Source organism: Oncorhynchus keta, unplaced genomic scaffold, assembly GCF_023373465.1.
Source record: "Oncorhynchus keta strain PuntledgeMale-10-30-2019 unplaced genomic scaffold, Oket_V2 Un_contig_5318_pilon_pilon, whole genome shotgun sequence".
In the NCBI taxonomy this organism is placed as follows: Eukaryota; Metazoa; Chordata; class Actinopteri; order Salmoniformes; family Salmonidae; genus Oncorhynchus; species Oncorhynchus keta.
Genome location: NW_026288227.1, coordinates 38,397 through 61,938, shown reverse-complemented (window position 1 = coordinate 61,938; position 23,542 = coordinate 38,397). Strand labels below are relative to the sequence as shown.

The 23,542-nt window shown below is 45.3% G+C and overlaps 1 pseudogene; it reads left to right on the top strand.

The window, feature by feature from the left end:
* The first annotated feature begins 9 nt into the window (after positions 1–9).
* LOC127925213 (dual specificity protein phosphatase 16-like) lies at positions 10–16,481 on the top strand (annotated as a pseudogene).
* Positions 16,482–23,542: the final 7,061 nt, after the last annotated feature.

Sequence of the window (23,542 nt, the reverse complement as noted above, 5' to 3'; positions counted from 1 at the left end):
GGGTGGGGAATGGACCCCGAGCTGGGACTGGAGGGACTGGGATTGGACCTGGGGTGGGGAATGGACCCCGAGCTGGGACTGAGGGGACTGGGATTGGGCCTGGGGTGGGGAATGGACCCCGAGCTGGGACTGGAGGGACTGGGATTGGACCTGGGGTGGGGAATGGACCTCGAGCTGGGACTGGAGTCAAAGGTTCCAGGGCCTGTATCAGGCCCGGCATCGGGACCAGGCAGGGCACCGGTGCGTCCCCATTGGGGCCGGGCTGGGTCGCCCTGCTGGAGGGGGTCTGGACAGCGTGTTGTTGATTGACAGCCGGCCCTTCGTAGAATTTAACACTCCACATCCTGGAGCGGTCAGTGTGAACTGTTCAAAACTGATGAAGAGAGCGGCTGCAACAGGACAAGGTTCAGATCAACGAACTGCTGCAACACTCTGCTAAGAAGAAGGTGAGTTCCTGTATCCAGAGTTTCTCTTTAACTAACTCTAGCAGATCACTGATCAGCCAGGAGTCTAGGAGAGACAGGGAGTTTCTCTTTAACTAACTCTAACCCAGATCACACTGATCTGCCAAGTCTGAAGCAGGGGTTTCTCTTTAACTAACTCTAACCCAGATCACTGATCGGCAAATTCTAGGAGAGACAGGGAGTTTCACATGCAGAGCCAGGAGGAGATCGACACACTCTCACTGACTTCAGACTGACATAATCCAGGAATCAGTTGTCTGAATCAGAGGGCATTATATATTTTACAGATATTTACTAGTGATATTTGTAGAATCCAGTCACTCCCTCTCGTGGTTTGACAGTTTGGAATAACAAGTTTTAAGGACGTCTGTCTCTGCTTGTTTTACGACTTAGGTAACATTTTCCTGATTGTAAGCTGTAGTTAACTCTGTGCAATGAGGTAGAGAAATAACAACTTCTAGAAAGAGGTAGGGAAAGTAGAGCTTCTTAACTTGTGACCCAAGGGAAGTAGAGGCTTCTTAACGCGGTAGGGAAAGTAGAGCTTAACGCTGTAGGGAAAGTAGAGCTTCTTAACGCGGTAGGGAAAGTAGAGCTTCTTAACGCTGTAGGGATAGTAGAGAGCTTCTTAACGCTGTAGGGATAGTAAGAGCTTCTTAACGCTGCTTGAGATAGTAGAAGCTTCTTAACGCTGGAATAGTAGAAACTTCTTAGCATGTAGAGGAAAGTAGAGCTTCTTAACGCTGTAGGAGATAGTAAACTTCTGCGCTGTAAAGGATAGTAGAGCTAACGCTGTAGGGATAGTAGAGCTTCTGCCTTGGTAGGGAAAGTAGAGCTTCTTAACAACGGTAGGGAAAGTAGAGCTTCTTAGCAGCGGTAGGGAAAGTAGAGCTTCTTAACGCTGGCAAGGAAAGTAAGAAACCTGTAGCTGTAGGGAAAAGTAGAGCTTCTTAACGCGGTAGGGAAGTAAGAGCTTCTTAACGTGAGGCTGCATTACATTTACATTTAAGATTTAAAAGTCATTTAGCAGACGCTCTTATCCAGAGCGACTTACAGAATTGGTGCATTCACCTTATGACATCCAGGAACAGCCACTTTCACAACAGTGCATCTAAATCTTAAAAGGGGGAGGGGGTGATGAGTTGCTATATCCTATCCTAGGCATTCCTTAAAGGGAGTGGGCTTTCAGGTAGTCTCCGGAAGGTGGTGATTGACCTCCGCTGTCCTGGCGTCGTGGAGGGAGCTTGTCTCACTGCCACTGGGGGCCAGAGCAGCGAGCAGTTTTGACACTGGGCTGTGGGAAGCTTCTTAACGCGGTAGAAAGTAGAGCTTCTTAACGTGGTAGAAAGTAGACTTCTTAACGAGAGGCAGTGAAACTCTAACCCAGATCACTGATCAGCCAGGAGTCTAGGAGAGACAGGGAGTTTCTCTTTAACTAACTCTAGGATCACTGATCTGCCAGGAGTCTAGGAGACAGGAGTTTCTCTTTAACTAACTCTAACCCAGATCACTGATCAGCCAGGAGTCTAGGAGAGACAGGGAGTTTCACATGCAGAGCCAGGAGGAGATCTGACACACTCTCACTGACTTCAGACTGACATAATCCAGGAATCAGTTGTCTGAATCAGAGGGCATTATTATATTTTACAAAGATATTTACTGAGTGATGTTGTAGAATCCAGTCACTCCCCTCTCGTGGTTTGGCGACAGTTTGGAATAACAAGTTTTAAGGACGTCTGTCTGCTTGTTTTACGACTTAGGCAACATTTTCCTATGATTGTAAGCTGTAGTTAACTCTGTGCAATGAGGTAGAGAAATAACAACTTCTAGAAAGAGGTAGGGAAAGTAGAGCTTCTTAACGCGGTAGGGGAAGTAGAGCTTCTTAACGCGGTAGGGAAAGTAGAGCTTAACGCTGTAGGGAAAGTAGAGCTTCTTAACGCGGTAGGGAAAGTAGAGCTTCTTAACGCTGTAGGGATAGTAGAGCTTCTTAACGCTGTAGGGATAGTAGAGCTTCTTAACGCTGTAGGGATAGTAGAGCTTCTTAACGCTGTAGGGATAGTAGAGCTTCTTAACGCTGTAGGGAAAGTAGAGCTTCTTAACGCTGTAGGGATAGTAGAGCTTCTTAACGCTGTAGGGATAGTAGAGCTTCTTAACGCTGTAGGGATAGTAGAGCTTCTTAACGCGGTAGGGAAAGTAGAGCTTCTTAACGCGGTAGGGAAAGTAGAGCTTCTTAACGCGGTAGGGAAAGTAGAGCTTCTTAACGCTGTAGGGAAAGTAGAGCTTCTTAACGCTGTAGGGAAAGTAGAGCTTCTTAACGCGGTAGGGGAAAGTAGAGCTTCTTAACGTGGTACATTTACATTTTACATTTAAGTCATTTAGCAGACGCTCTTATCCAGAGCGACTTACAAATTGGTGCATTCACCTTATGACATCCAGTGGAACAGTCACTTTACAATAGTGCATCTAAATCTTAAAAGGGGGGGGGGGTGAGAAGGATTACTTTATCCTATCCTAGGCATTCCTTAAAGAGGTGGGCTTTCAGGTGTCTCCGGAAGGTGGTGATTGACTCCGCTGTCCTGGCGTCGTGAGGGAGTTTGTTCCACCATTGGGGGGCCAGAGCAGCGAACAGTTTTGACTGGGCTGAGCGGGAAGCTTCTTAACGCGGTAGAGAAAGTAGAGCTTCTTAACGTGGTAGAGAAAGTAGAGCTTCTTAACGCGGTAGAGAAAGTAGAGCTTCTTAACGCGGTAGAGAAAGTAGAGCTTCTTAACGCGGTAGGGAAAGTAGAGCTTCTTAACGCGGTAGGGAAAGTAGAGCTTCTTAACGCGGTAGGGAAAGTAGAGCTTCTTAACGCGGTAGGGAAAGTAGAGCTTCTTAACGCGGTAGGGAAAGTAGAGCTTCTTAACGCGGTAGGGAAAGTAGAGCTTCTTAACGCGGTAGGGAAAGTAGAGCTTCTTAACGCGGTAGGGAAAGTAGAGCTTCTTAACGCGGTAGGGAAAGTAGAGCTTCTTAACGCGGTAGGGAAAGTAGAGCTTCTTAACGCGGTAGGGAAAGTAGAGCTTCTTAACGCGGTAGGGAAAGTAGAGCTTCTTAACGCGTTACGGAAAGTAGAGCTCAGAGAGACTTAGTCAGTACATTAATCTCCAGATAGCTAGGTGGACCGGTCATAGTCAGTACATTCATCTCCAGATAGCTAGGTGGACCAGTCATAGTCAGCACATTCATCTCCAGATAGCTAGGTGGACCAGTCATAGTCAGCACATTCATCTTCAGATAGCTAGGTGGACCAGTCATAGTCAGTACATTCATCTTCAGATAGCTAGGTGGACCAGTCATAGTCAGTACATTCATCTCCAGATAGCTAGGTGGACCAGTCATAGTCAGTACATTCATCTTCAGATAGCTAGGTGGACCAGTCATAGTCAGTACATTCATCTTCAGATAGCTAGGTGGACCAGTCATAGTCAGTACATTCATCTACAGATAGCTAGGTGGACCAGTCATAGTCAGTACATTCATCTTCAGATAGCTAGGTGGACCAGTCATAGTCAGTACATTCATCTCCAGATAGCTAGGTGGACCAGTCATAGTCAGTACATTCATCTCCAGATAGCTAGGTGGACCAGTCATAGTCAGTACATTCATCTCCAGATAGCTAGGTGGACCAGTCATAGTCAGTACATTCATCTCCAGATAGCTAGGTGGACCAGTCATAGTCAGTACATTCATCTCCAGATAGCTAGGTGGACCAGTCATAGTCAGCACATTCATCTCCAGATAGCTAGGTGGACCAGTCATAGTCAGGACATTCATCTTCAGATAGCTTGGTGGACCAGTCATAGTCAGTACATTCATCTTCAGATAGCTAGGTGGACCAGTCATAGTCAGTACATTAATCTCCAGATAGCTAGGTGGACCAGTCATAGTCAGTACATTCATCTCCAGATAGCTAGGTGGACCAGTCATAGTCAGTACATTCATCTCCAGATAGCTAGGTGGACCAGTCATAGTCAGCACATTCATCTTCAGATAGCTAGGTGGACCAGTCATAGTCAGCACATTCATCTTCAGATAGCTAGGTGGACCAGTCATAGTCAGTACATTCATCTCCAGATAGCTAGGTGGACCAGTCATAGTCAGTACATTCATCTCCAGATAGCTAGGTGGACCAGTCATAGTCAGTACATTCATCTCCAGATAGCTAGGTGGACCAGTCATAGTCAGTACATTCATCTCCAGATAGCTAGGTGGACCAGTCATAGTCAGAACATTCATCTCCAGATAGCTAGGTGGACCAGTCATAGTCAGTACATTCATCTCCAGATAGCTAGGTGGACCAGTCATAGTCAGCACATTCATCTCCAGATAGCTGGGTGGACCAGTCATAGTCAGTACATTCATCTCCAGATAGCTAGGTGGACCAGTCATAGTCAGTAAAGTATCTGTCAGCTAAGTTAGAGCTAGTAAGGGTGGGAGGGGATTATTTAATATACTCTTTGAAGAGGTTTCAGATGTTTTCAGAAGATGTCCTAGCTTCACGGAGAAGCTGGTTCCAGCATTGGGGTACCAGGACAGAGAAGAGCTTGGACTGGGACAGTGTGAGATGGGCAGGGACTCTGCTGTCCTAGCTTCACAGAGAAGCTGGTTCCACCATTGGGGTACCAGGACAGAGAAGAGCTTGGACTGGGACAGTGTGAGACATAGGATGCGAAAAGGTAGGAGAGTGAGGTCGAAGAGGCAGAATTAGGAGACCGGAAGGAGAAGGATTTAGCAGAAGGGAGAGATGATAGGATAGAAGAGGAGAGAGTAGTGGGAGAGAGAGACCATCTGGGTAGGGGCTGAGTGGTTAGAGATGATAGGATAGATGAGAGAGTAGTAGGAGAGAGAGAGACCATCTGGGTAGGGGCTGAGTGGTTAGAGATGATAGGATAGTAGAGGAGAGAGTAGTGGGAGAGAGAGAGACCATCTGGGTAGGGGCTGAGTGGTTAGAGATGATAGGATAGAAGAGGAGAGAGTAGTGGGAGAGAGAGACCATCTGGGTAGGGGCTGAGTGGTTAGAGATGATAGGATAGAAGAGGAGAGAGTAGTGGGAGAGAGAGACCATCTGGGTAGGGGCTGAGTGGTTAGAGATGATAGGATAGAAGAGGAGAGAGTAGTGGGAGAGAGAGACCATCTGGGTAGGGGCTGAGTGGTTAGAGAGGATAGGATAGAAGAGGAGAGTAGTAGGAGAGAGAGAGACCATCTGGGTAGGGGCTGAGTGGTTAGAGATGATAGGATAGATGAGAGAGTAGTAGGAGGGAGAGAGAGACCATCTGGGAAGGGGCTGAGTGGTTAGAGATGATAGGATAGATGAGAGAGTAGTAGGAGAGAGAGAGAGACCATCTGGGTAGGGGCTGAGTGGTTAGAGATGATAGGATAGAAGAGGAGAGTAGTAGGAGAGAGAGAGACCATCTGGGTAGGGGCTGAGTGGTTAGAGATGATAGGATAGATGAGAGAGTAGTAGGAGAGAGAGAGACCATCTGGGTAGGGGCTGAGTGGTTAGAGATGATAGGATAGAGGAAGAGGTAGTGGGAGAGAGAGAGACCATCTGGGTAGGGGCTGAGTGGTTAGAGATGATAGGATAGATGAGAGAGTAGTGGGAGAGAGAGAGACCATCTGGGTAGGGGCTGAGTGGTTAGAGATGATAGGATAGATGAGAGAGTAGTAGGAGAGAGAGAGAGACCATCTGGGTAGGGGCTGAGTGGTTAGAGATGATAGGATAGATGAGAGAGTAGTAGGAGAGAGAGAGCAAAGATTGTGACGGTGCGTGACTGTGTAGGGTGAGTGGTTAGGGTTGGAAAGGGAGACAGAAAGGAGAACAAAGTAGTGATCAGAGACCTGGAGAGGTGTTGCAGTGAGGTGAGTAGGTGAGCAGCCTCTAGTAAAGATGAGGACAAGCGTATTGCTTGTAAACAGCAGGTAGCCTAGTGGTTAGAGCGTTGGACTAGTAACCAGCATGTAGCCTAGTGGTAAGAGCAGGTAGCCTAGTGGTTAGAGCGTTGGACTAGTAACCAGCAGGTAGCCTAGTGGTTAGAGCATTGGACTAGTAACCAGCAGGCAGCCTAGTGGTTAGAGCGTTGGAGTAGTAACCAGCAGGTAGCCTAGTGGTTAGAGCGTTGGACTAGTAACCAGCAGGCAGCCTAGTGGTTAGAGTGTTGGACCAGTAACCAGCAGGTAGCCTAGTGGTTAGAGCGTTGGACTAGTAACCAGCAGGTAGCCTAGTGGTTAGAGCGTTGGACTAGTAACCAGCAGGTAGCCTAGTGGTTAGAGCGTTGGACCAGTAACCAGCAGGTAGCCTAGTGGTTAGAGCGTTGGTCTAGTAACCAGCAGGTAGCCTAGTGGTTAGAGCGTTGGACCAGTAACCAGCAGGTAGCCTAGTGGTTAGAGCGTTGGACTAGTAACCAGCAGGTAGCCTAGTGGTTAGAGCGTTGGACTAGTAACCAGCAGGTAGCCTAGTGGTTAGAGCGTTGGACTAGTAACCAGCAGGTAGCCTAGTGGTTAGAGCGCTGGACTAGTAACCAGCAGGTAGCCTAGTGGTTAGAGCGTTGGACTAGTAACCAGCAGGTAGCCTAGTGGTTAGAGCGTTGGACCAGTAACCAGCAGGTAGCCTAGTGGTTAGAGCGTTGGACCAGTAACCAGCAGGTAGCCTAGTGGTTAGAGCGTTGGACTAGTAACCAGCAGGTAGCCTAGTGGTTAGAGCGTTGGACTAGTAACCAGCAGGTAGCCTAGTGGTTCGAGCGTTGGACCAGTAACCAGCAGGTAGCCTAGTGGTTAGAGCGTTGGACTAGTAACCAGCAGGTAGCCTAGTGGTTAGAGCGTTGGACTAGTAACCATCAGGTAGCCTAGTGGTTCGAGCGTTGGACCAGTAACCAGCAGGTAGCCTAGTGGTTAGAGCGTTGGACTAGTAACCAGCAGGTAGCCTAGTGGTTAGAGCGTTGGACTAGTAACCATCAGGTAGCCTAGTGCTTAGAGCGTTGGACTAGTAACCAGCAGGTAGCCTAGTGGTTAGAGCGTTGGACCAGTAACCAGCAGGTAGCCTAGTGGTTAGAGCGTTGGACTAGTAACCAGCAGGTAGCCTAGTGGTTAGAGCGTTGGACTAGTAACCGAAAGGTTGCAATATAGAATCCCTGAGATGAAAGGTACAAATCTGTCTTTCTGACCCTGAACAAGGCAGTTAACCCACTGTTCCTAGACCAGTTAACCCACTGTTCCTAGGCAGTTAACCCACTGTTCCTAGGCAGTTAACCCACTGTTCCTAGACCAGTTAACCTACTGTTCCTAGACCAGTTAACCTACTGTTCCTAGACCAGTTAACCCACTGTTCCTAGACCAGTTAACCCACTGTTCCTAGACCAGTTAACCCACTGTTCCTAGACCAGTTAACCCACTGTTCCTAGACCAGTTAACCCACTGTTCCTAGACCAGTTAACCCACTGTTTTTAGACCAGTTCACCCACTGTTCCTAGACCAGTTAACCCACTGTTCCTAGACCAGTTAACCCACTGTTCCTAGACCAGTTAACCCACTGTTCCTAGACCAGTTAACCCACTGTTCCTAGACCAGTTAACCCACTGTTCCTAGGCAGTTAACCCACTGTTCCTAGGCAGTTAACCCACTGTTCCTAGACCAGTTAACCTACTGTTCCTAGACCAGTTAACCTACTGTTCCAAGACCAGTTAACCCACTGTTCCTAGACCAGTTAACCCACTGTTCCTAGACCAGTTAACCCACTGTTCCTAGACCAGTTAACCCACTGTTTTTAGACCAGTTCACCCAATGTTCCTAGACCAGTTAACCCACTGTTCCTAGACCAGTTAACCCACTGTTCCTAGACCAGTTAACCCACTGTTCCTAGACCAGTTAACCCACTGTTCCTAGACCAGTTAACCCACTGTTCCTAGACCAGTTAACCCACTGTTCCTAGACCAGTTAACCCACTGTTCCTAGACCAGTTACCCCACTGTTCCTAGACCAGTTACCCCACCGTTCCTAGACCAGTTAACCCACTGTTCCTAGACCAGTTAACCCACTGTTCCTAGACCAGTTAACCCACTGTTCCTAGACCAGTTAACCCACTGTTCCTAGACCAGTTAACCCACTGTTCCTAGACCAGTTAACCCACTGTTCCTAGACCAGTTAACTCACTGTTCCTTAGACCAGTTAACTCACTGTTCCTTAGACCAGTTAACCCACTGTTCCTAGACCAGTTACCCCACCGTTCCTAGACCAGTTAACCCACTGTTCCTAGACCAGTGAACCCACTGTTCCTAGACCAGTTAACCCACTGTTCCTAGACCAGTTAACCCACTGTTCCTAGACCAGTTAACCCACTGTTCCTAGACCAGTTAACCCACTGTTCCTAGACCAGTTAACCCACTGTTCCTTAGACCAGTTAACTCACTGTTCCTTAGACCAGTTAACCCACTGTTCCTAGACCAGTTAACTCACTGTTCCTTAGACCAGTTAACCCACTGTTCCTAGACCAGTTAACCCACTGTTCCTAGACCAGTTAACCTACTGTTCCTAGACCAGTTAACCTACTGTTCCTAGACCAGTTAACCCACTGTTCCTAGACCAGTTAACCCACTGTTCCTAGACCAGTTAACCCACTGTTCCTAGACCAGTTAACCCACTGTTCCTAGACCAGTTAACCCACTGCTCCTAGACCAGTTAACCCACTGTTCCTAGACCAGTTAACCCACTGTTCCTAGACCAGTTAACCCACTGTTCCTAGACCAGTTAACCCACTGTTCCTAGACCAGTTAACCCACTGTTCCTAGGTCGTCATAGTAAATAAGTATTTGTTCTTAACTGACTCGTTAAATAAAATAATAAATAAAATATTCAACATGTATAGAAGTTATTGGGGTGCCTTAAGTGCCAGTAGAGTTCTCGGGAGCCCATCAACCTGGGCTATGTGCTTCCAGGTTAGGTTTGCTCCGATTTCTTCCCATTTGGAAAAGATCTCCATGAGCTGTTGGTAGCCTGCAGTTGGGGAATAACAACATGTAATGTACATCAGGCTTTAGTCTACAGGAGGACTCAAATCATATCTATTCATAGCAGTGGAAACTGGATATCAACAAGCTATTTAGGTCAGGTGTGTGTGTGTGTGTGTGTGTGTGTGTGTGTGTGTGTGTGTGTGTGTGTGTGTGTGTGTGTGTGTGTGTGTGTGTGTGTGTGTGTGTGTGTGTGTGTGTGTGTGTGTGTGTGTGTGTGTGTGTGTGTGTGTTCAAGGGCACCGCAGCGGTACTTTCCACCCTAGAATAGGACCATAGAACTATAAACCACACGATCACTCTGTTTCAACCGGTTATACAGGACATATCACCATGACTGGTACATGACATATCAACCTGACTGGTACAGGACATATCAACCTGACTGGTACAGGACATATCAACATGACATATCAACATGACTGGTACATGACATATCAACATGAATGGTACAGGACATATCAACCTGACTGGTACAGGACATATCAACCTGACTGGTACAGGACATATCACCCTGACTGGTACAGGACATATCACCCTGACTGGTACAGGACATATCACCCTGACTGGTACAGGACATATCAACATGAATGGTACAGGACATATCACCCTGACTGGTACAGGACATATCACCCTGACTGGTACAGGACATATCAACATGAATGGTACAGGACATATCACCCTGACTGGTACAGGACATATCACCCTGACTGGTACAGGACATATCACCCTGACTGGTACAGGACATATCAACATGACTGGTACAGGACATATCACCATGACATATCAACATGACTGGTACAGGACATATCAACATGACTGGTACAGGACATATCAACATGACTGGTACAGGACATATCACCATGACATATCAACCTGACTGGTACAGGACATATCAACATGACATATCAACATGACTGGTACAGGACATATCAACCTGACTGGTACAGGACATATCAACCTGGACATATCAACATGACTGGTACATGACATATCAACATGACATATCAACCTGACTGGTACATGACATATCACCATGACTGACATATATCACCATGACTGGTACAGGACATATCACCATGACTGGTACAGGACATATCAACATGACTGGTACAGGACATATCAACATGACTGGTACAGGACATATCAACATGACTGGTACAGGACATATCAACATGACTGGTACAGGACATATCAACATGACTGGTACAGGACATATCAACCTGACATATCACCATGACTGGTACATGACATATCACCATGACTGGTACATGACATATCAACCTGACATGACTGGTACAGGACATATCAACATGACATATCAACATGACTGGTACAGGACATATCAACATGATATATCATGACTGGTACAGGACATATCAACATGACTGGTACAGGACATATCACCATGACTGGTACAGGACATATCACCATGACTGGTACAGGACATATCACCATGACTGGTACAGGACATATCAACATGACTGGTACATGACATATCACCATGACTGGTACATGACATATCACCATGACTGGTACAGGACATATCAACCTGACATATCACCATGACTGGTACAGGACATATCACCATGACTGGTACATGACATATCAACCTGACATATCACCATGACTGGTACAGGACATATCAACATGACATATCAACATGACTGGTACATGACATATCAACATGATATATCAACATGACTGGTACAGGACATATCAACATGACTGGTACAGGACATATCACCATGACTGGTACAGGACATATCACCATGACTGGTACAGGACATATCACCATGACTGGTACAGGACATATCAACATGACTGGTACATGACATATCACCATGACTGGTACATGACATATCACCATGACTGGTACAGGACATATCAACCTGACATATCACCATGACTGGTACAGGACATATCAACATGACTGGTACATGACATATCACCATGACTGGTACATGACATATCACCATGACTGGTACATGACATATCAACCTGACTGGTACAGGACATATCAACCTGACTGGTACAGGACATATCAACATGACTGGTACATGACATATCACCATGACTGGTACATGACATATCAACCTGACTGGTACAGGACATATCAACATGACTGGTACAGGACATATGACATATCACCATGACTGGTACATGACATATCAACCTGACTGGTACAGGACATATCAACATGACTGGTACAGGACATATCAACATGACTGGTACAGGACATATCAACCTGACATATCAACCTGACTGGTACAGGACATATCAACCTGACTGGTACAGGACATATCAACCTGACTGGTACAGGACATATCAACCTGACTGGTACAGGACATATCAACCTGACTGGTACAGGACATATCAACATGACTGGTACATGACATATCAACCTGACTGGTACATGACATATCAACCTGACTGGTACAGGACATATCACCATGACTGGTACATGACATATCAACCTGACTGGTACAGGACATATCAACCTGACTGGTACATGACATATCAACCTGACTGGTACAGGACATATCACCATGACTGGTACAGGACATATCAACATGACTGGTACAGGACATATCAACATGACTGGTACAGGACATATCAACCTGACTGGTACAGGACATATCAACCTGACTGGTACAGGACATATCAACCTGACTGGTACAGGACACATCAACCTGACTGGTACATGACACATCAACCTGACTGGTACATGACATATCACCATGACTGGTACAGGACATATCAACATGACTGGTACATGACATATCAACCTGACATATCAACCTGACTGGTACAGGACATATCACCATGACTGGTACAGGACATATCAACATGACTGGTACAGGACATATCAACCTGACATATCAACCTGACTGGTACAGGACATATCACCATGACTGGTACATGACATATCAACCTGGCTGGTACAGGACATATCAACATGACTGGTACAGGACATATCAACCTGACTGGTACAGGACATATCAACCTGACTGGTACAGGACATATCAACATGACTGGTACATGACATATCAACATGACTGGTACAGGACATATCAACCTGACTGGTACAGGACATATCAACCTGACTGATACAGGACATATCAACATGACTGGTACATGACATATCAACATGACTGGTACATGACATATCAACATGACTGGTACAGGACATATCACCATGACTGGTACATGACATATCAACCTGGCTGGTACAGGACATATCAACCTGACTGGTACATGACATATCAACCTGACTGGTACAGGACATATCACCATGACTGGTACAGGACATATCAACATGACTGGTACAGGACATATCAACATGACTGGTACAGGACATATCAACCTGACTGGTACAGGACATATCAACCTGACTGGTACAGGACATATCAACCTGACTGGTACAGGACACATCAACCTGACTGGTACATGACACATCAACCTGACTGGTACATGACATATCACCATGACTGGTACAGGACATATCAACATGACTGGTACAGGACATATCAACCTGACATATCAACCTGACTGGTACATGACATATCACCATGACTGGTACAGGACATATCAACATGACTGGTACAGGACATATCAACCTGACATATCAACCTGACTGGTACAGGACATATCACCATGACTGGTACATGACATATCAACCTGGCTGGTACAGGACATATCAACATGACTGGTACAGGACATATCAACCTGACTGGTACAGGACATATCAACCTGACTGGTACAGGACATATCAACATGACTGGTACATGACATATCAACATGACTGGTACAGGACATATCAACCTGACTGGTACAGGACATATCAACCTGACTGATACAGGACATATCAACATGACTGGTACATGACATATCAACATGACTGGTACATGACATATCAACATGACTGGTACAGGACATATCAACCTGACATATCAACATGACTGGTACAGGACATATCAACCTGACTGGTACAGGACATATCAACATGACTGGTACAGGGCATATCACCATGACTGGTACATGACATATCAACATGATTGGTACAGGACATATCAACATGACTGGTACATGACATATCAACCTGACTGGTACAGGACATATCAACATGACATATCAACCTGACTGGTACAGGACATATCAACCTGACTGGTACAGGACATATCAACCTGACTGGTACATGACATATCAACCTGACTGGTACATGACATATCAACCTGACTGGTACGGGACATATCAACCTGACTGGTACAGGACATATCACCATGACTGGTACATGACATATCACCATGACTGGTACATGACATATCACCATGACTGGTACATGACATATCAACATGACTGGTACATGACATATCAACATGACTGGTACATGACATATCACCATGACTGGTACATGACATATCAACATGACTGGTACAGGACATATCAACATGACTGGTACAGGACATATCAACATGACTGGTACATGACATATCAACATGACTGGTACATGACATATCAACATGACTGGTACATGACATATCAACATGACTGGTACATGACATATCAACATGACTGGTACATGACATATCAACATGACTGGTACATGACATATCAACATGACTGGTACATGACATATCACCATGACTGGTACATGACATATCAACATGACTGGTACATGACATATCAACCTGACTGGTACAGGACATATCAACATGACTGGTACATGACATATCAACATGACTTGTACAGGACATATCAACATGACTGGTACATGACATATCAACATGATTGGTACATGACATATCAACATGACTGGTACATGACATATCAACATGACTGGTACAGGACTGGTACAGGACATATCAACATGACTGGTACAGGACATATCAACCTGACTGGTACATGACATATCAACATGACTGGTACAGGACATATCAACCTGACTGGTACAGGACATATCAACCTGACTGGTACAGGACATATCAACATGACTGGTACAGGACATATCAACCTGACTGGTACATGACATATCAACCTGACTGGTACAGACATATCAACATGACTGGTACATGACATATCAACCTGACTGGTACAGGACATATCAACATGACTGGTACAGGACATATCAACATGACTGGTAACAGGACAACGTATCAACCTGACTGGAGGACATATCCTCCTGGTTCAGGTACATGACAGGTTCTGCTTTGGGATTGTGTTGCCGGGGCAGCCAGTGATCTGAACTTTGATTGTCTGATCACTAAAATATTTAGACATAATCATAATCAATGATTAGATTAGATTACAAGACTGTTTGAGTAACTCTTCCTCTCTCTCTGAATGGGAGAATGTTTCTGTTAACCCTTCATCTTCCTCCTCTTCAGAATGTTTCTGTTAACTCTTCATCTTCCTCCTTTCTCTGAATGTTTCTGTTAACCCTTCATCTTCCTCCTGATCTGAATGTTTCTGAACCCTTCATCTTCCTCCTCTCTCGCTGAATGTTTCTGAACCCTCATCTTCCTCCTCTCTCTCTGAATGTTTCTGTTAACCAGCATCTTCCTCCTCAATGTTAGATTAGACCCTTCATCTTCCTTCCTCTCTCTCTCTGAATGTTTCTGTTAACTCTTCATCTTCCTCCTCTCTCTCTGAATGTTTCTGTTAACCCTTCATCTTCCTCCTCTCTCTGAATGTTTCTGTTAACTCTTCATCTTCCTCCTCTCTCTCTGAATGTTTCTGTTAACCCTTCATCTTCCTCCTCTCTCTGAATGTTTCTGTTAACCCTTCATCTTCCTCCTCTCTCTCTGAATGTTTCTGTTAACCCTTCATCTTCCTCCTCTCTCTGAATGTTTCTGTTAACCCTTCATCTTCCTCCTCTCTCTCTGAATGTTTCTGTTAACTCTTCATCTTCCTCCTCTCTCTGAATGTTTCTGAATGTTTCTGTTAACCCTTCATCTTCCTCCTCTCTCTCTCTGAATGTTTCTGTTAACCCTTCTCTCAATCTTCCTTCATCTTCCTCCTCTCTCTGAATGTTTCTGTTAACCCTTCATCTTCCTCCTCTCTCTCTGAATGTTTCTGTTAACTCTTCATCTTCCTCCTCTCTCTCTGAATGTTACTGTTAACCCTTCATCTTCCTCCTCTCTCTCTCTGAATGTTTCTGTTAACTCTTCATCTTCCTCCTCTCTCTCTCTGAATGTTTCTGTTAACCCTTCATCTTCCTCCTCTCTCTCTGAATGTTTCTGTTAACTCTTCATCTTCCTCCTCTCTCTCTCTGAATGTTTCTGTTAACCCTTCATCTTCCTCCTCTCTCTCTCTGAATGTTTCTGTTAACCCTTCATCTTCCTCCTCTCTCTCTGAATGTTTCTGTTAACCCTTCATCTTCCTCCTCTCTCTCTCTGAATGTTTCTGTTAACCCTTCATCTTCCTCCTCTCTCTCTCTGAATGTTTCTGTTAACCCTTCATCTTCCTCTCCTCTCTCTCTCTCTGAATGTTTCTGTTAACTCTTCATCTTCCTCCTCTCTCTCTGAATGTTTCTGTTAACCCTTCATCTTCCTCCTCTCTCTCTCTGAATGTTTCTGTTAACCCTTCATCTTCCTCCTCTCTCTCTCTCTGAATGTTTCTGTTAACTCTTCATCTTCCTCCTCTCTCTCTCTCTGAATGTTTCTGTTAACCCTTCATCTTCCTCCTCTCTCTCTCTGAATGTTTCTGTTAACCCTTCATCTTCCTCCTCTCTCTCTGAATGTTTCTGTTAACTCTTCATCTTCCCCTCTCTCTCTTTTTCTCCTAGTTGGAGCGAGTGGGCGGTCAGGAAGTGGTGGTGTATGACCAAAGTTCATCTGACCCCTTGACTCTTCCCTCGGAGGCCTTCCTTACCGTCCTATTGGACAAGCTGGAGAGGAGCTTCCCTTCCGTACACCTGCTCTCAGGTTAGACACACTCACTCAGCCCGTCATCTTCCTCACTGCCTATCTCTCTCTCCCCTTCCTCTCTTTCCCTCCTCCCTCCCCCTCCAGCCCTTCATCCTCCTCACTGCCTCTCTCTCTCTCCCCTTCCTCTCTTTCCCTCCTCCCTCCCCCTCCAGCCCTTCATCTTCCTCACTGCCTCTCTCTCTCCCCTTCCTCTCTTTCCCTCCTCCCTCCCCCTCCAGCCCTTCATCCTCCTCACTGCCTATCTCTCTCTCCCCTTCCTCTCTTTCCCTCCTCCCTCCCCCTCCAGCCCGTCATCCTCCTCACTGACTCTCTCTCTCTCCCCTTCCTCTCTTTCCCTCCCCCTCCAGCCCTTCATCCTCCTCACTGCCTCTCTCTCTCTCCCCTTCCTCTCTTTCCCTCCCCCTCCAGCCCTTCATCCTCCTCACTGCCTCTCTCTCTCTCCCCTTCCTCTCTTCCCCTCCTCCCTCCCCCTCCAGCCCTTCATCTTCCTCACTGCCTCTCTCTCTCTCCCTTTCCTCTCTTCCCCTCATTCACTCATTAATCACTGGCCAGTGAGGTGGTGATAGGACAGCTAACTGAAAATGGCTGCTGGTGATAGGACAGCTAACTGAAAATGGCTGCTGGTGATAGGACAGCTAACTGAAAATGGCTGCTGGTGATAGGACAGCTAACTGAAAATGTGGACGTGAATGGGTTAATTGTGGACGTGAATGGGTTAAATGAGGATGTGAATGGGTTAAATGAGGACGTGAATGGGTTTAATGAGGATGTGAATGGGTTTAATGAGGACGTGAATGGGTGTAATGAGGACATGAATGGGTGTAATGAGGACATGAATGGGTTTAATGAGGACGTGAATGGGTTAAATGAGGACGTGAATGGGTTTAATGAGGACGTGAATCGGTTACATGAGGACGTGAATGGGTTTGATGAGGATGTGAATGGGTTTAATGAGGATGTGAATGGGTTTAATGAGGATGTGAATGGGTTAAATGAGGACGTGAATGGGTTTAATGAGGACGTGAATGGGTTTAATGAGGACGTGAATGGGTTTAATGAGGACGTGAATGGGTTTAATGAGGACGTGAATGGGTTTAATGAGGACGTGAATGGGTTTAATGAGGACGTGAATGGGTTAAATGAGGATGTGAATGGGTTAAATGAGGATGTGAATGGGTTAAATGAGGATGTGAATGGGTTTAATGAGGATGTGAATGGGTTTAATGAGGACGTGAATGGGTTTAATGAGGACGTGAATGGGTTTAATGAGGACGTGAATGGGTTTAATGAGGACGTGAATGGGTTTAATGAGGACGTGAATGGGTTAAATGAGGACGTGAATGGGTTAAATGAGGATGTGAATGGGTTTAATGAGGATGTGAATGGGTTTAATGAGGATGTGAATGGGTTTAATGAGGACGTGAATGGGTTTAATGAGGACGTGAATGGGTTTAATGAGGACGTGAATGGGTTTAATGAGGACGTGAATGGGTTTAATGAGGACGTGAATGGGTTTAATGAGGACGTGAATGGGTTTAATGAGGACGTGAATGGGTTTAATGAGGACGTGAATGGGTTTAATGAGGACGTGAATGGGTTTAATGAGGACGTGAATGGGTTAAATGAGGACGTGAATGGGTTAAATGAGGACGTGAATGGGTTAAATGAGGACGTGAATGGGTTTAATGAGGACGTGAATGGGTTTAATGAGGACGTGAATGGGTTAAATGAGGACGTGAATGGGTTAAATGAGGACGTGAATGGGTTAAATGAGGACGTGAATGGGTTTAATGAGGACGTGAATGGGTTTAATGAGGACGTGAATGGGTTTAATGAGGACGTGAATGGGTTAAATGAGGACGTGAATGGGTTAAATGAGGACGTGAATGGGTTTAATGTGGATGTGAATGGATTAAATGAGGATGTGAATGGGTTTAATGAGGATGTGAATGGGTTTAATGAGGACGTGAATGGGTTTAATGAGGATGTGAATGGGTTTAATGAGGATGTGAATGGATTAGATGAGGATGTGAATGGGTTTAATGAGGACGTGAATGGGTTTAATGAGGACGTGAATGGGTTTGATGAGGACGTGAATGGGTTTGATGAGGATGTGAATGGGTTTAATGAGGACGTGAATGGGTTTGATGAGGACGTGAATGGGTTTGATGAGGACGTGAATGGGTTTGATGAGGATGTGAATGGGTTTGATGAGGATGTGAATGGGTTTAATGAGGATGTGAATGGGTTTGATGAGGATGTGAATGGGTTTAATGAGGACGTGAATGGGTTTGATGAGGATGTGAATGGGTTTGATGAGGATGTGAATGGGTTTAATGAGGATGTGAATGGGTTAAATGAGGATGTGAATGGGTTTGATGAGGATGTGAATGGGTTTAATGAGGATGTGAATGGGTTAGATGAGGATGTGAATGGGTTAAATGAGGATGTGAATGGGTTTAATGAGGATGTGAATGGGTTTAATGAGGACGTGGGTTTAATGAGGATTGAATGGGTTTGATGAGGACGTGAATGGGTTTGATGAGGATGAATGGGTTTAATGAGGATGTGAATGGGTTTAATGAGGATGTGAATGGGTTTAATGAGGACGTGAATGGGTTTGATGAGGATGTGAATGGGTTTGATGAGGACGTGAATGGGTTTGATAAGGACGTGAATGGGTTAGATGAGGACGTGAATGGGTTTGATGAGGATGTGAATGGGTTTAATGAGGACGTGAATGGGTTAAATGAGGACGTGAATGGGTTAAATGAATGGGTTTAATGTGGATGGGATTAAATGAGGATGTGAATGGGTTTAATGAGGATGTGAATGGGTTTAATGAGGATGTGAATGGGTTTAATGAGGATGTGAATGGGTTTAATGAGGATGTGAATGGATTAGATGAGGACGTGAATGGGTTAAATGAGGACGTGAATGGGTTTAATGTGGATGTGAATGGATTAAATGAGGATGTGAATGGGTTTAATGAGGATGTGAATGGGTTTAATGAGGACGTGAATGGGTTTAATGAGGACGTGAATGGGTTTGATGAGGACGTGAATGGGTTTGATGAGGATGTGAATGGGTTTGATGAGGACGTGAATGGGTTTAATGAGGATGTGAATGGGTTTGATGAGGATGTGAATGGGTTTAATGAGGACGTGAATGGGTTTGATGAGGATGTGAATGGGTTTAATGAGGATGTGAATGGGTTAAATGAGGATGTGAATGGATTTGATGAGGATGTGAATGGGTTTGATGAGGATGTGAATGGGTTTAATGAGGATGTGAATGGATTAGATGAGGATGTGAATGGGTTAAATGAGGATGTGAATGGGTTTAATGAGGATGTGAATGGGTTTAATGAGGACGTGAATGGGTTTAATGAGGACGTGAATGGGTTTGATGAGGGCGTGAATGGGTTTGATGAGGATGTGAATGGGTTTAATGAGGATGTGAATGGGTTTAATGAGGATGTGAATGGGTTTAATGAGGACGTGAATGGGTTTGATGAGGATGTGAATGGGTTTGATGAGGACGTGAATGGGTTTGATAAGGACGTGAATGGGTTAGATGAGGACGTGAATGGGTTTGATGAGGATGTGAATGGGTTTGATGAGGATGAATGGGTTTAATGAGGATGTGAATGGATTAGATGAGGATGAATGGGTTTAATGAGGATGAATGGGTTTAATGAGGATGTGAATGGGTTTAATGAGGATGTGAATGGGTTTGATGAGGACGTGAATGGGTTTGATGAGGACGTGAATGGGTTTGATGAGGACGAATGGGTTTAATGAGGATGGGGTTTAATGAGGACGTGAATGGGTTTGATGAGGACGTGAATGGGTTTGATGGGATTTTGATGAGGACGTGAATGGGTTTGAGGAGGATGTGAATGGGTTTGATGAGGATGTGAATGGGTTTAATGAGGATGTGAATGGGTTTGATGAGGATGTGAATGGGTTTAATGAGGACGTGAATGGGTGATGAGGACGTGAATGGGTTTGATGAGGATGTGAATGGGCGGATGAATGGGTTAAATGAGGATGTGAATGGGTTTGATGAGGATGTGAATGGGTTTAATGAGGATGTGAATGGGTTTAATGAGGATGTGAATGGGTTTAATGAGGATGTGAATGGGTTTAATGAGGATGTGAATGGGTTTAATGAGGATGTGAATGGGTTTGATGAGGATGTGAATGGGTTTAATGAGGATGTGATTAGATGAGGATGTGAATGGGTTAAATGAGGATGTGAATGTGAGGATGTGAATGGGTTTGAATGAGGATGTGAATGGGTTTTAATGAGGATGTGAATGGGTTTTAATGAGGATGTGAATGAGGATGTGAATGGGTTTAATGAGGATGAATGGGTTTAATGAGGATGTGAATGGGTTTAATGAGGATGTGAATGGGTTAAATGAGGATGTGAATGGGTTAGATGAGGATGTGAATGGGTTAGATGAGGATGTGAATGGGTTTGATGAGGATGTGAATGGGTTAAATGAGGATGTGAATGGGTTTAATGAGGATGTGAATGGGTTTAATGAGGATGTGAATGGATTAGATGAGGATGTGAATGGGTTAAATGAGGATGTGAATGGGTTTAATGAGGATGTGAATGGGTTTAATGAGGATGTGAATGGGTTTAATGAGGATGTGAATGGGTTTAATGAGAATGTGAATGGATGTGGGTTAAATGAGGATGTTTTGATGAGGATGTGAATGGGTTTAATGAGGATGTGAATGGATTAGATGAGGATGTGAATGGGTTAAATGAGGATGTGAATGGGTTAAATGAGGATGTGAATGGGTTTGATGAGGATGTGAATGGGGTTTGAGGATGTGAATGGGTTTAATGAGGATGTGAATGGGTTTAATGAGGATGAATGGGTTTAATGAGGATGTGAATGGGTTTAATGAGGATGTGAATGGGTTAAATGAGGATGTGAATGGGTTAGATGAGGATGTGAATGGGTTTAATGAGGATGTGAATGGGTTTAATGAGGATGTGAATGGGTTTTAATGAGGATGTGAATGGGTTAAATGAGGATGTGAATGGGTTTAATGAGGATGTGAATGGGTTAAATGAATGGATGTTGGGTTAAATGAGGATGTGAATGGGTTAAATGAGGGTTTAATGAGGATGTGAATGGAATGAGGATGTGAATGGGTTTAATGAGGATGTGAATGGGTTTAATGAGGATGTGAATGGGTTTGAGGATGAATGAGAGGATGTGAATGGGTTTGGGTTTAATGAGGATGTGAATGGGTTTAATGAGGATAATGAAATGAGGATGAAATGGGTTAAATGAGGATGTGAATGAGTTAAATGAGGACGTGAATGGGTTTAATGAGGATGTGAATGGGTTTAATGAGGATGTGAGGGTTTATGAGGATGAATGGGTTTAATGAGGATGTGAATGGGTTAAGGATGAGGATGAGGATGTGAATGGGTTAATGAGGATGGGTTTAATGAGGATGTGAATGGGTTAGATGAGGATGTGAATGGGTTTAATGAGGATGTGAATGGGTTTGATGAGGATGAGATGGGTTTAATGAGGATGGGTTAAATGAGTGTATTTACACCAGACAAGTTGTCCAAGTCTCTCGGCTTTATTCTGGACCGCTGTCAGACTTAAAGAGAGTCCCAGATGACATTTAAAAGTACCTTTCGATCCGCTTTCTGTAGTTCCTGTCTCAAACCTCAGTCAGGAAGTTGTTTCCTTTCAGATACGCTTCCTGTTTCTATGATGATGTCATCAGGTTGGAACTTCCCTCCAAATGAAGAACCGACGACACCTGTAACATTAGACTTTATCGGACATCAGCTTATCTCTTAACGACAGGTGCGGATGCGTTGCAGTATGGACATTGATCCGGCAGCTCCACGGTTGCTATGGGAAGTGACTGTGTTGAAATGAGACTGATCAAACTGTGTCACTCAAACCACTAAGCTTCCACATCCAGTAGAGTCCCTGTTTATTTCCCACAGAGGAAGGTTCCTGACCCTGGATACAATACACAGCTGTACATCCATCCTGTATGTTATAAATCAGATGGGTTCATCAGTAATGCTGTAATGTGAGTGAGGAGGAGAGAGGTGGAGAGAGGAGGAGAGAGGTGGAGAGAGGAGGAGAGAGGGAGAGAGGAGGAGAGAGAGAGAGGGAGAGAGAGGGAGAGAGAGGAGGAGAGGCAGTGACGATGAGAGAGGAGAGGGTGGAGAGAGGCAGAGTGACGATGAGTGACGATGAGTGACGATGAGAGAGGTGGAGAGAGGAGGAGAGAGGGAGGAGAGAGGAGGAGAGAGGAGGAGAGGAGGAGAGAGGCAGAGTGACGATGAGAGAGGAGGAAAGAGGAGAGAGGCAGAGTGACGATGAGAGAGGAGGAAAGAGGAGGAGAGAGGCAGAGTGACGATGAGAGCGGAGGAAAGAGGAGGAGGAGGCAGAGAGAGGAAAGAGGAGAGAGGAAGGCAGAGTGACGATGAGAGAGGAGGAAAGAGGAGGAGAGAGGCAGAGTGACGATGAGAGAGGAGGAAAGAGGAGGAGAGGCAGAGTGACGATGAGAGAGGAGGAAAGAGGAGAGATTCAGATGAGATGAGAGAGGCAGAGGAAGAGAGAGGAGAGAGAGGGAGAGAGGGAGAGATGAGAGAGGCAGAGTGACGATGAGAGAGGAGGAGAGAGGTGGAGAGAGGTGGAGAGAGGAGGAGAGAGGTGGGAGAGAGGATGAGAGAGAGGGTGGAGAGAGGAGGAGAGAGGAGGAGAGAGGAGGAGAGAGTGGAGAGAGGTGGAGAGAGGAGGAGAGAGGTGGAGAGAGGCGGAGTGACTATGAGAGAGGAGGAGAGATATGAGGACAGATGCATGATGTGGTTGTTTCTGTGAGCTTGCAGAACATTTCCACATTAAGTCCTCCTGGGCTGAGTCCTAAATGGCACCCTATCCCTATATAGCCCAGGGGGCTCAGTTCAACTGTAGTGCACTCACTATGCAGGGAACGGAATGGCACCCTATCCCCTATATAGCCCAGGGGCTCAGTTCAACTGTAGTACACTTACTATGCAGGGAACGGAATGGCACCCTATCCCTATATAGCCCAGGGGGCTCAGTTCAAC